Source organism: Jaculus jaculus, chromosome 7, assembly GCF_020740685.1.
Source record: "Jaculus jaculus isolate mJacJac1 chromosome 7, mJacJac1.mat.Y.cur, whole genome shotgun sequence".
Lineage (NCBI taxonomy): Eukaryota > Metazoa > Chordata > Mammalia > Rodentia > Dipodidae > Jaculus > Jaculus jaculus.
In genome coordinates, this window is record NC_059108.1 from 98,500,573 (window position 1) to 98,513,539 (window position 12,967).

The 12,967-nt window shown below is 39.9% G+C and overlaps 1 protein-coding gene across 4 annotated transcripts in view; it reads left to right on the forward strand.

The window, feature by feature from the left end:
* Togaram1 (TOG array regulator of axonemal microtubules 1) overlaps positions 1–12,967 on the forward strand; it is a 108,950-nt gene that overhangs the window by 2,873 nt on the left and 93,110 nt on the right. The gene's annotated exons all lie outside the window — the stretch shown is intronic.

Here is a 12,967-nt window from a genome sequence, read left to right on the forward strand (position 1 = left end):
TTTCAGGCAATTTGGTGAGAATAATATATACATTTAGCCAGACAAGAGCAGGCTTTATACCCCTAAGGCTCATGACCTCCTCCAATTTTCTTGAAACATTAAAATGAAAATAGGCTTTCCATGACTTAAAGGTGAGGCCACTTGAGGGTTGTTATTTTAAGTTACTTCAAATGCTGATGTGGATGTTCATTATAATGCCTGGTGAAATTTGAGGCACAATGTGATGTGGACAATACCTGGATAAAGTATGTCAGTCACCTCATTCATATAAGAAACAGTGAAGGTGCCAAATAAATTAATTAAATTTAAGGGAGATGGCTCAGTGGCTAAAGGAGCTTGTTTGCAAAACCTGACATCCTGGCTTCAGTTTCCCAGTACCCACCTAAAGCCAGATGCACAAAGTGGCACATGCATCTGGAGTTCATTTGCAGTGACAGGAGGCCCTGGCATGCCAATACATTCTCTCTCCTTTCTCTCAAATAATTATAAAAAAAAAATAAGTTCTGAGAATGAGTATGAAACAAGTTCCACATGGTTTAGGGAAATGTTTATAAGTTGGCAATTACCATGGTAAGTGCTAGAATAGAAATAGGAAGAGTCCTGTGGGACTACAGAAGGTTAAAACAAATAATTCCACTAGGAAAGAAGAAAAAAAAAACTTTTAGAAAAGGTATGGTATTTGAACTGAGATTTCTTCCTGAATTTTTATTTTAAAATTTCCAAAGCCCCAGGTAAGTTAGTAAATACATACTTCATCTACATTGCTCTATATATAATATATAGAGAGAGCGTGTATATAATATATAATATATATTGTATTTATATTGCTACATTATTTGCTGAATCCTTTGAAAGTAAGTTGTGGGTCGGAGAGATGATGACTCAGTGGATAAAGGTGCTTGCTTGTAAAGCCTAAAGGCCTGGGTTCAGTTTCCCAGAACCCTCATGAAGCTAGATGCACAGTGTGGCACATGTGTCTAGAGTTCCTTTACAGTGGCAGGAGGCCCTAGCACATCCATAACTCTCTACTTCTGTTTGCCTTTCTCTCAAATAAATAAATATTTTTTAAAAAAGAAAGTTGCTCTTAAAAAAAGAAATCTTGGGCTGGAGAGATGGCTCAGCGGTTAAGCGCTTGCCTGTGAAGCCTAAGGACCCTGGTTCGAGGCTCAGTTCCCCAGGTCCCACGTTAGCCAGATGCACAAGGGGGTGCACGCGTCTGGAGTTTGTTTGCAGAGGCTGGAAGCCCTGGCGCGCCCATTCTCTCTCTCCCTCTATCTTTCTCTCTGTGTCTGTCGCTCTCAAATAAATAAATTAATTAATTTAAAAAAAAGAAGTCTTGACATTTTATTCAAAAATATGGTGACATATCTCTAAAAATAAAATTTTCCTTATAACCATATTATTATTATGCTTCCGAACTTTAATAGTAACTCAATAATATATAATGGGGTTTTTATTTAGATTTCTCCATTTGTCCCTGCAGTGTGCTTTATTTATTTTGTGTTTTATTTTACCTTTTACCTGGTTGTAAGTCTTTATTATTAATATTATGTCCTTGTTTGTGTTTCTGTGGTCTCTCATGACATTAACTTTTTTTTTTTTTTAAATTTATTGACAGAAACATGGATGAAAAGACAATGGCACACTATAGCAAGTTGGGGGTGCCTGAAATATCTTGGGTTAGCATGGATGAAGGAATTTAAATTTTTTTTTTTTATTTATTTATTTGAGAGCGACAGAGAGAAAGACAGATAGAGGGATAGAGAGAGAATGGGCGCGCCAGGGCTTCCAGCCTCTGCAAACGAACTCCAGATGTGTGCGCCCCCTTATGCATCTGGCTAACGTGGGACCTGGGGAACTGAGCCTTGAACCGGGGTCCTTAGGCTTCACAGGCAAGCGCTTAACCGCTAAGCCATCTCTCCAGCCTGACATTAACTTTTATTTCCAAGGGTCGATAGTAGTTTTGTAAACAGTCTCAACTTTCAACTTATCTGATTGTTTCCTTATTAGATTCAACATAAACATATTTTTTTTTTAGCAAAAATATACAGGTGAATCAGGTGTGGTGGCGCATGCTTTTAATCCCAGTACTCGGGAGGCAGAAATAGGATTGCTGTGAGTTCAAGGCCACCCTGAGAATAGAGTGAATTCCAAGTCAGCCTAGACTAGAGTGAAACTCTGCCTCGAAAAACAAAACAAAACAAAAATACAGGTGACATGTAACATGCACTTCAAAGTACATCATAACAAAGTGTAGTTGTCCCACTCGGTAATGTTTCATTTATTATTGATTAAGGTGATGAAAATCAGATTCATTGTAAAGGTATGTTTTCCTCTTCAACACATAATCTGTCAGATGATCCAACACATAATTTGTTAGATGATCAACAACTATCTGGGTATAAACTTTTACTCATTGTTTTTACCATCAATTAAGGAGTCTTATACTGTACCATTTATTAAACTAGGAACGGTAAAAAATGTAATTAGGGCTGGAGAGATGGCTTTGCAGTTAAGATGCTTGCCTGCAAAGCCAAAGAAACCAGGCTCAATTCCCCAGTACCCATGTATACCAGATGTACAAGGTGGAACATACATCTGGAGTTCGTTTTCAGTGGCTGGATGCCCTGGTGTGCCCATTCTTGCTCTCTCTCCCTCTTTATCTCTCTCAAATAAATAAATATATATTTTTAATGCAATTAGCCAGGTGTGGTGACACATGCCTTTAATCCCAGCACTTGGAGGGCAGAGAGGTAGGTGGATCGCTATGAGTTTAAGCCGCCTGGGACTACAGAGTGAGTGCCAGGTCACCATGGACTCTAGAGTGACACCCTGCCTCAAAAAGCCAAATACATACATACATACATACATTTGAAAGGAAAAAGTGAGTGTGTTTGGGCATGCCAGGGCCTTCAGCTGCTATAGATGAATTCTAGATACATGTGCCACTTTGAGTGACTGACTTTTCATGGGTACTAGGGACTCAAACCTGGCCTATTAGGCTTTGCAAGCAAGTTCTTGTAGTCACTGAGCCATCGCCCTAGCACAAGATCAGGGTTGTTTTGTGTGTGCGTGTGTGTGTGTGCGTGTGTGAGAGAGAGAGAGAAAGAGAGACAGGCTTACTGGTACTTTTCTTGCTTCATGCTTGGAATCAGCTGTGTTTTCTAGAATCCCCTAATAGTGCCTCTTTAGTAGCATGACATTTAAAACCAACGTCTGGGTATAGTTTACTCATTGTCATTCCCTGCTGTTGCAGATTGGCCATTTCAGTGGTCAGAACCAAGGAGTATCTTTTCTTCCTTTTAAAAATATGAATTCCTACTAGTACTTCTGCTCAAATTTGACAGTATATATTGCATATCATATTCTTTTCCTATCGGATCTCTCCTCATGCAATAAAACCCTAGCTTCCAAAACCATGTACTATGTCCTACCACATACAAAGCATCCCAGATCAAATAACACAAGTCCTTACTAAATAAAGTTCAAAGTGTCTTTGTGGTTCTTTGTATACTTGGAATTATTCCACTGAGATTTATATTTATATGTTCAACTTTTCAGTTGCTGTATCTATTTCATCCTGAAGGACTTACAATTTAGATGAAAGTTAAACTGACCTACTATATTAAACTGTACCCACATCTATATTTTTAGTCTAAGTTTGGCTGGTCAACATTTAAGTGAATTGGTACCTAAAAATGTGATGGTCTTTGTTACTAACTCTTTTAAAAAAAAATACCTTTAAAGATTTATTTCTATTTATTTATTTATTAGAGACAGTGCAGGGAGGAGAGAGAGAGAGAATGGGTGCACCAGGGCCTCTAGCCACTGCAAACGAACTCCAGATGCATGCACTACTATGTGCATCTGGCTTACATGGGACCTGGGGTCCTTAGGCTTCACAGGCATGCACCTTAACCACTAAGCTATCTCTCCAGCCCTGTTCCTAACTCTTTTTATCTCCCTACCCCTTCTTCCTACAGCCCCTTTCTCTCCATAAACATTGGTTTGTATGTGGTTTCTCAGCTAATACATACTTAATAGCTCTTATTTTTCTGATGTTTTTAACTGCTTTTAGCTATTTGGATGTAAGGGTGAAAATTCATATGGTGGGAGTACTTCTGTATGTTTAAAGATCCAGTTGCTCCTCTGGAGCTTGTATGTTCAAGAACGATTATTCTAGGTAATGAACTGATTACAACAGTTATTACATAGTAAAAAAATAAAAATAAAACAAACTTTCTGTAGGACTGGGAATGTAGCTTGTTCCACTGCAGCCAGCACACAATGGTACATTGTGATGCTACAAAATCAGTGAAGCTGGGCTGGAGAGATGGCTTAGTGCTTAAGTGCTTACCTGTGAAGCCTAAGGACCCCGGTTTGAGGCTCAACTCCCCAGGACCCACATTAGCCAGATGCACAAGGGGGCATACGTGTCTGGAATTCCATAGGACTGCATGCAATGTAGCTTTTTCTAGCTTTCTATGAGCTGGTCCATAGGGAGGAGGTTTTCAACTTAGCTTCAGCTTGATTTCTCAGTGATCTGCAGGCCAAGCATATAGAGTCTTCAGCAATAGGGTTGTACCATCTATTTCTGGTGGGAAACCAAGAGCCTTGGCAATGGCCTATAATGTTTTGGGGGCATTGGGGCCTTGCTATCCAACAACTCACTGGAAGGTAACCCATCACTGGTACTGAAATTTTTCTAGTAACAAAATATGGCTTCACAGGCTGGAGAAATGGTTTAACAGTTAAGGCGTTTGCCTACAAAGCCAAAGGACCCAGGTTCGATTCCCCAGGACCCATGTTGTCCAGATGCACGAGGGGGTACACACATCTGGAATTTGTTTGCAGTGGCTGGAGGCCCTGGCTCGCCCATTCATTTACTCTCTCTCTCTTTCTCCCTCTTTCTCTGTCAAATAAATAAATAAATAAGGCCAGACGTGGTGGAGCATGCCTTTAATACCAGCACTGGGGAGGCAGAGGTAGGAGGATTGCCATGAATTCGAGGCCAGCCTGAGACTACATAGTGAATTCCAAGTCAGCCAGAACTAGAGCAAGACCCTACCTCGAAAAACCAAAATAAATAAATAAATATTTAAAAATATATATGGCTTCAGGGTGTGCCATTATCCAGAGAAGTAGGTTTCCATATGGCTCATTTAAAACATCTTAAATGTTTTGTTTTATTTTATTGATAACTTCCATAATTGTAAACAGTATCCCATGGTAATTGCCTCCCTCACCCCACTTTCCCCTTTGCAACTCCACTCTCCATCATATCCCCTTCCCCCTCTCAATCAGTCTCTCTTTTATTTTGATGTCATCATCTTTTCCTCCTATTATGATGGTCTTATAGGTAGTGTCAGGCACTGTGAGGTCATGGATATCCAGACCATTTTGTATCTGGAGGAGCATGATGTGAGGAGTCCTAACCTTCCTTTGGCTATTACATTCTTTCTGCCACCTCTTCCACAATGGACCCTGAGCCATAGAAGGTGTGATAGAGATATTTCAGTGCTGAGCACTCCTCTGTCACTTCTTCTCAGCACCATGGTGCTTTCTGAGTCATTCCCAGGTCACTGCCATCTGAAAAGAGAAGCTTCTCTAACCAAAAGTGAGAGTAGCATTAATGCATGGGTATGAACATTAAGAGAAGTGCTTACTGGACAGTTTGGTGAACATAGTACATACAGTTAGCTAGATAGCAGCAGACGTTACACCCTAGGGCTCATGACTATACCTGTTGTAGGTTTTCAGTATCAGGGTTGTATTTGGGCCTCCAGTCCAATTAAAGAGTAATTGGTTTCCCCCCTAACAGACATGCCACTATTCTACCCGTTGGCTCATTTGGTCTAGCTGGCCAAATTTAAGGCTTGCAGTGTCCACTGTTGAGTATCTCCACTGGTGATTTCTCTTTCCCATAGAATTGCATGCAGGGCAGCTTTTTTCAGCTTTCTGTCAGCTGGTCTATGTGGAGGAGGTTTTCAGCTCAGCTCCAGCAGGATTTCTCAGTAACCTTGTAGCCCAAGTATGTGAAGTCTTCAGCAATAGGGTCTTACCATCTATTCCTGGTGGGAAACCAAGGGCCTTGGCAATGGCCTGTAATAAAACATCTTAAATTTTGATTAACCTTCCTCCCACCATTCCATAATTCAATCCCTTCCCCTGACCTCACTTAGGCTATTACACCCCCGGTAATCTGTTCATCTACTTACATACATACAGTACCCTCCCTTAAATTCTTCAGCTCTCCCACCTCTCTTATAGCCTCTTTCTAGCTTACTAGCCTCTGGCACTTACTTTTACAACACACATATAAATCTAAACATTTGTAGCTAGGATCCACATATGAGAGAGAGAAAACATGTGGCATTTGGCTTTCTGAGGACTTGGGATGCCTCATGTAGTATAATCCTTTCCAGATCCATCCGTTTCCCTGTAACTTTCATAATTTTATTTTTCCTTATTGTTGAATAGAATTCTGTTGTGTAAATGTACCACATCTTCCTTATCCATTCATCAGGTGGGAGACGTCTAGGTTGGTTCCATTGCATTATTGAACCACAATAGACATGGTCATGAGCAAGTATCTGTAAAGTAGTGAGACAAGTCCTTAATATCACTAGGAGTGGTATACCTGGGTTATATGGTAAATCTACTTTTAGCAGTCTCAGGAACCTCCATACTGACTTCCACATGGCTGTACCAGTTTACATTCCTACCACCAGTGTAGAAAGTATCCTCTTTTTCACATCCCCGCCAGCATTTATTGTCATTTGTTTTCTTTTTATTTGTTTGTTTTTTTTGAGGTAGGATCTCACTCTAGCCCTAGCTCGGGCTGACCTGGAATTCATTATGTAGTCTGAGGGTGGCCTCAAACTCATGGCAATCCTCCAAACTCTGCCTCCTGAGTGCTGGGATTAAAGGCATGCATCACCACACCTGGTTGTCATTTATTTCCTTTTTTGTTTTGTTTTGATTTTTCAAGGTAGGGTCTCACTTTAGCCCAGGCTGACATAGAATTCACTATGTAGCCTCAAGGTGGCCTTGAACTCAAGGAAATCCTCCTACTTTGGCTACCCACATGCTGGGATTAAAGGCATGCATTGCCACACCCAGCCCATCATTTGCTTTTCTTTCTTTCTTTCTTTCTTTCTTTCTTTCTTTCTTTCTTTCCTTCTTTCCTTCTTTCCTTCTTTCCTTCTTTCCTTCTTTCCTTCTTTCCTTCTTTCCTTCTTTCCTTCTTTCCTTCTTTCCTTCTTTCCTTCTTTCCTTCTTTCCTTCTTTCCTTCTTTCCTTCTTTCCTTCTTTCCTTCTTTCCTTCTTTCCTTCTTTCCTTCTTTCCTTCTTTCCTTCTTTCCTTCTTTCCTTCTTTCCTTCTTTCCTTCTTTCCTTCTTTCCTTCTTTCCTTCTTTCCTTCTTTCCTTCTTTCCTTCCTTCCTTCCTTCCTTCCTTCCTTCCTTCCTTCCTTCCTTCCTTCCTTCCTTCTTTCTTTCTTTCTTTCTTTCTTTCTTTCTTTCTTTCTTTCTGACGGGGAGAGAAAGACAATGGACATACCAGGGCATCTAATCACTGCAAAGGAACATCAGGTGCATGTGCCCCCTTGTGCATCTGGCTTATATGGGACTTGAAGAATCAAACCTGGGTCCTTAGGCTTCACAGGCAAGTGCTTTAACTGCTAAACCATCTCTCCAACCCCTGTCATTTGTTTTCTTGATGATAGTCATTCTGTCAGGAGTGAGATGGAATCTAAAAGTAGTTTAAAGCCAGGTGTGGTGGCGCACACCTTTAATCCCAGCACTCGGTGGAGGTAGGAGGATTACCATGAGTTCGAGGCCACCTTGAGACTGCATAGTGAATTCCAGGTCAGCCTGAGATAGAGTGAGACCCTACCTTGAAAAACAAAACAAAACAAACAAACAATAAATAAATAAATAAAAGTAGTTTAAATCTGCATTTCCTGATGGCTAAGGATGTAGAACATTTTTTTTAGATGTTTATAGGCCATGTGTATTTATTTTTTTGAGAATTCTGTATTTATAGGCCATGTGTATTTATTTTTTTGAGAATTCTCTATTTAAATAGTTCCATAGCCCATTTTTTAATTGGGTTATATGATTTGTTATTATTTAATTTTTGAGTTAAAAAAATTTTTTTTGTTTACTTACTGTTTTTATTTATTTGAAAGTGATAGACAGAGAGAGAAAGGGGCAGATAGAGAGAGAATGAGCATGCCAGGGCCTTCAGCCACTGCAAACGAACTCCAGATGCATGTGCCCCCTTGTGCATCTGGCTTACGTGGGTCCTGGGGAATCAAGCCTCAAACCAAGGTCATTAGGCTTCACAGGCAAGGGCTTAACTGCTAAGCCATCTCTCCAGCTCCCAGTTTTTTTGAGTTCTTTTTATATCCTCGATATTAATTCTCTTGTCAGTTGTATAGCTGGCAAAGATATTTTTTCCCATTCTATAGGTTGTCTCTGTTCTATTCACAGTGTCCTTTGCTGTACAAACCCTTTTTAATTTCATGAGGTCCTAGTGATTGGTAGTTTTACTTCCTGAGCAACTGGGATTATGTTCAGAAAGTTGTTACCTATTCCAGTATGTTGTAGTTTTTCCCCTACTTGTTTCTCTAGCAGTTTCAGAGTTTCAGGTCGGATATTAAGGGCTTTAATCCATTTTTACTTGATTCTTGTGCAAGGAGAGATATAAGGATCTATTTCATCCTTCTACATATAGATATCCAGTTTTTCCCAGTACCATTTGTTAAAGAGGCTGTCTTTTCTCCAGTGAATATTTTTGGGATTTTTGTCAAAAATCAGATGGCTTTAGCTGCCTGGGTTTATATCTGAATCCTCTGTTCTCTTCCATTAATCTACACGTCTGACTTTGTGCCAGTGCCATGCTGTTTTTGTTACTCTGGCTCTGTTATGTAGCTTAAAATCAGGTATGGTAATACCACCAGCCTTATTTTTGTGGCATAAAATTGGAATTTTAGGATTTTTTTTTCTATTTCCATGAAGAATGCCATTGAAGTTTGATGGGGATTGCATTAAATGTATAGATTGCTTTTGGCAAGATTGACATTTTCACACTATTGATTCTCCCAGTCCAAAAGCATGGGATGTCTTTCCACTTCCTGGTGTCTTCTGAAATTTATCTCTTGAGTGTTTTGAATTTTTTTTTCATTTTGTTTTCTTTTTTTTGTTGTTGTTCATTTTTATTTATTTATTTGAGAGTGACAGAGAGAGAAAGAGGCAGAGAGAGAAAGAGAGAGAATGGGCTTGCCAGGGCTTCCAGCAACTGCAAACGAACTCCAGACATGTGTGCCCCTTTATGCATCTGGCTAACATGGGTCCTGGAGAATTGAGCCTCGAACCGGGGTCCTTAGGCTTCATAGGCAAGTGCTTAACCACTAAGCCATCTCTTCAGCCCTCATTTTGTTTTCTTGAGGTGGGGTTTTGCTCTAGCCCAGGCTGACCCTGATGGAATTCACTATGTATCTCAAACTGGCTCCAACTCATGGTGATCCTACTACCTCTGCCTCCCAAGTGCTGAGATTAAAGGTGTGCACCACTATGCTAGCTATGTTTTAAAGTTTTCATTTCATCCTTCACTTCCTTGGTTAAGCTTATTCCCATGTACTTTAAAAAAAAAAAGCAATTGTGAATGGGAGTGATTCCCTGATTTCATCCTCAGCATGTTTGTTGTTAGTATATAGGAAAGCTACTGATTTCTATGTGTTAATTTTGTATCCTGCTACATTGCTAAAAGTATTTATCAGCTTTAAGAGTTTACTGGTAGAGTCTTTAGGGTCCTTTATGTATAGAATCATATCATCTGCAAATAATGGTAATTTAATCTCTTCTTTCCAATTTCTAGCCCCTTTTTGTGTGTCTCTTGCCATATTGGTATAGCTAAGACTTCTAGTATTAAATTAAAAGTGGAGACAGTGGACACTCTTGTCTTGTTCATAATTGTAATGGATAGGCTTCAAGTTTTTCCTCATTTTGTATTATGTTGGCTGTAAGGTTTGTCATAAATAGCCTTTATTATGTTAAGATATGTTCCTTCTATTCCTAGTTTCTTTAGGACTTGTACCATGAAAGGATGTTGGATTTTGTCAAATGCCTTTTCTGCATCTATTGCGATGATCACATAATTTTTGTCCTTCAGTACATTTATATAGTGTTTTACATTTATCACTTTGCATATGTTGAACTATCCCTGCATCTCTGGGATGAAGCCTAATTGGTCAGGGGGAATAATCTTTGATATATTCTTATATTATGTTTGCCAGTATTGTCTTGAGAACTATTACACCTGTGTTCATGAGGGAGCTTGGTCTGTAACTTTCTTTTCACTGATTTTCTTTCTTTCTTTTTCCAAGGTAGGGTCTCATGGTAGCTCAGGCTAAACTGGAATTCACTCTGTAGTCTCAGAGTGACCTTGAACTCATGGCAATCCTCCTACCTCTGCCTCCGAGTGCTGGTATTAAAGGTGTGTGTGTCACCATGCCCAGCTTCTTTTCTTTAAAAAAAAAGAAGAAAAAACCTTTATTTTGTTTGTTTGAGAGAGAGGAAGGAAGGGAGATAGAGAGAATGGACACACCAGGGGCTTTAGTCACTGCAAAGGCGCTCCAGATGCACACGCCACCTTGTGCATCTGGTTTACGTGGGTCCTAGGGAATCAAACCTGGGTCTTTTGGCTTTGCAGGTAAGCACCTTAACCGCTAAACTGTCTCTCCAGCCCATGTAATTTTCTTTTCTTGTTTTATCTTTGTCTGGTTTTGGTATCAAGGTAATGCTGGCTTCGTAGGAGTTTGGTAGTATTCCTTTCTTGTGCTTTTTTATGGAAAAGTTTGAGAAGCAGTGGTGTTAGTTCTTCCATGAAGGCTATTAAAATTCACCAGTGAATCCATCTGGGCCTGGATTTTTTTTGTTGGGAGATTTTTTTTTTATAGCTTCTTTGTTCTCAGTACTTATAAATCTACTTAAATGGCTTGTCTCATCTTGATTTAATTTTGGTGGTCATATAAATCTAGGAAATCATTCATGTCTTTCAGATTTTCAAACTTAGTGGAGTATATGTTCTTAAAGTATGTCCTTATGATTTTCTGAATTTTATTGGTGTTGCAATAAGGTTCACATTGCTGGTAGAAACCTGATCAAGAACAACTTGTGGGCAGGGGGATGGAGGCTCCAGAGTAAGCTCCATGAAGCAGGAGGAAAACAATGGCATGAGCAGAGGGTGGACATCACATCCTTGCCAACATCAGGTAGACAATAGCAACAGGAGAGGATACTAAACACCAGCAAGAGGAAGCTGGTTTTAACACCCTTAAGTGTGCCCCCAACAATACACTGCCTCCAGGAGGCTTTAATTACCAAATTGGCATGAGCTGGGGATCTAGCATTCAGAACACCTAAGTTTATAGGGAGCATCTGAATCAAACCACCACATTCTACCCCTGACCCCCATAAAGTGATAATTGTCCATGATGTAAAATATAATGCATTTAGTCCAACTTTAAAAGTTCCCATAGTTTTTATCAATTTTAATGATGCTCAAACACCCCCATAATCTAAGGCCTTTTAACTGAGCCATAACGCAAAAAAAAAAAAAAAAGCCATAATGGCACAAGAATAAATATTCACACTGCAAAAGATGACATTGGGCCTAGCAAAGAAATATTCAGTCAATACAATATTTAAACAGGGCAAGGCTGGAGGAATGGCTTAGTGGTTAAGGCATTTTCCTGCAAAGCCAAAGGACCCAGGTTCAGTTCCCCAGGACCCACGTTAGCCAAATGCACAAGGGGTGCACACGTCTGGAGTTCATTTGCAGTGGCTGGAGGCCCTGGCGCACCCATTCTCTCTCTTTCCCCCTCTCCCTCTTTCTCTGTCAAATAAATAAGTAAATAAATAAATATTTAAAAATATTTAAACAGGGCAAACATCAAACTCTGTAATTTCTAAGTTCAACAACTCTAGTCATTGACAAGTCTCCAAGTCTGATAATTCTAACCAGTGACAACACAAGGGAGTTCAAATTCTGCACCTCCAGCTAGGCTACTCACAGTCCTAGAAAACTTTCTCCAGTTCTGGCATCTCTCCTTGGTAGTCATCCCATAGTCCTGGCATCTCCATTGGGTCTCTGCTGCAATCCATGGTTCATCTTCATGGCTCCATCAGGTTCCACACAGGTAAATCAACAAGCCTGCTTCACACTGCCCATGGCTATTTCCAAAAAAAAAAAAAAAATCTGTGTTGTAAATACAATGACACTTTCTTTCTTGCATTTGTTATACTCTATAATACCAGGTAGGAATAAAGCAGACTTTGAAGAATGGGACACTCCTTTAGCATTCCAGCCCCTTTCAAAGAGTCTGCTTTCTTCCTGTTGTCTCAATGCAGGTCAGCTGGCTCAGTCTCAATGGTTGTTATTGCTCAAACAATTGCAGCTGAATGGGCAGCAAGCAGTTTTGGCCCAAATATTTCATTATTTTCTGTGCCATATCCCTCTGTTCACACCAGTCCGCTTTCTGTGCAATACAACCTGCACAGGTTCTCAGAACACAGGCATAACAGCAAGCGTCTCACACAAACTGATTCCAACCCAGTCCAAGCAGAGCTATTTGTCACCCTCATATGCCAAACCTCATAGTCTATAGTTCTTATTGTATTCATGTCTTTCAACTCTGACCAGTCTGCAAGCCTGTGTCTTTGGGGCATTGAGGTAATTGATTATAAGAGTTATTATTGAAAGGTGTGTATTCCTTCTTGCCATTCTTCTTTTTTGTAGTGCTTCCTGTTTTTCCTTTATTCACTTGTATTATTATTTGAATATGGTTTGTTTTTTTCTTGTTTCCTCATGTATGCACTGTCCTTTCTCTTCAGTGTGAATGATCTCTTCAAGTATTTTCTGTAGAGCTGGCTTAGTGGTCATATATTCCTTTAGCCTGCTT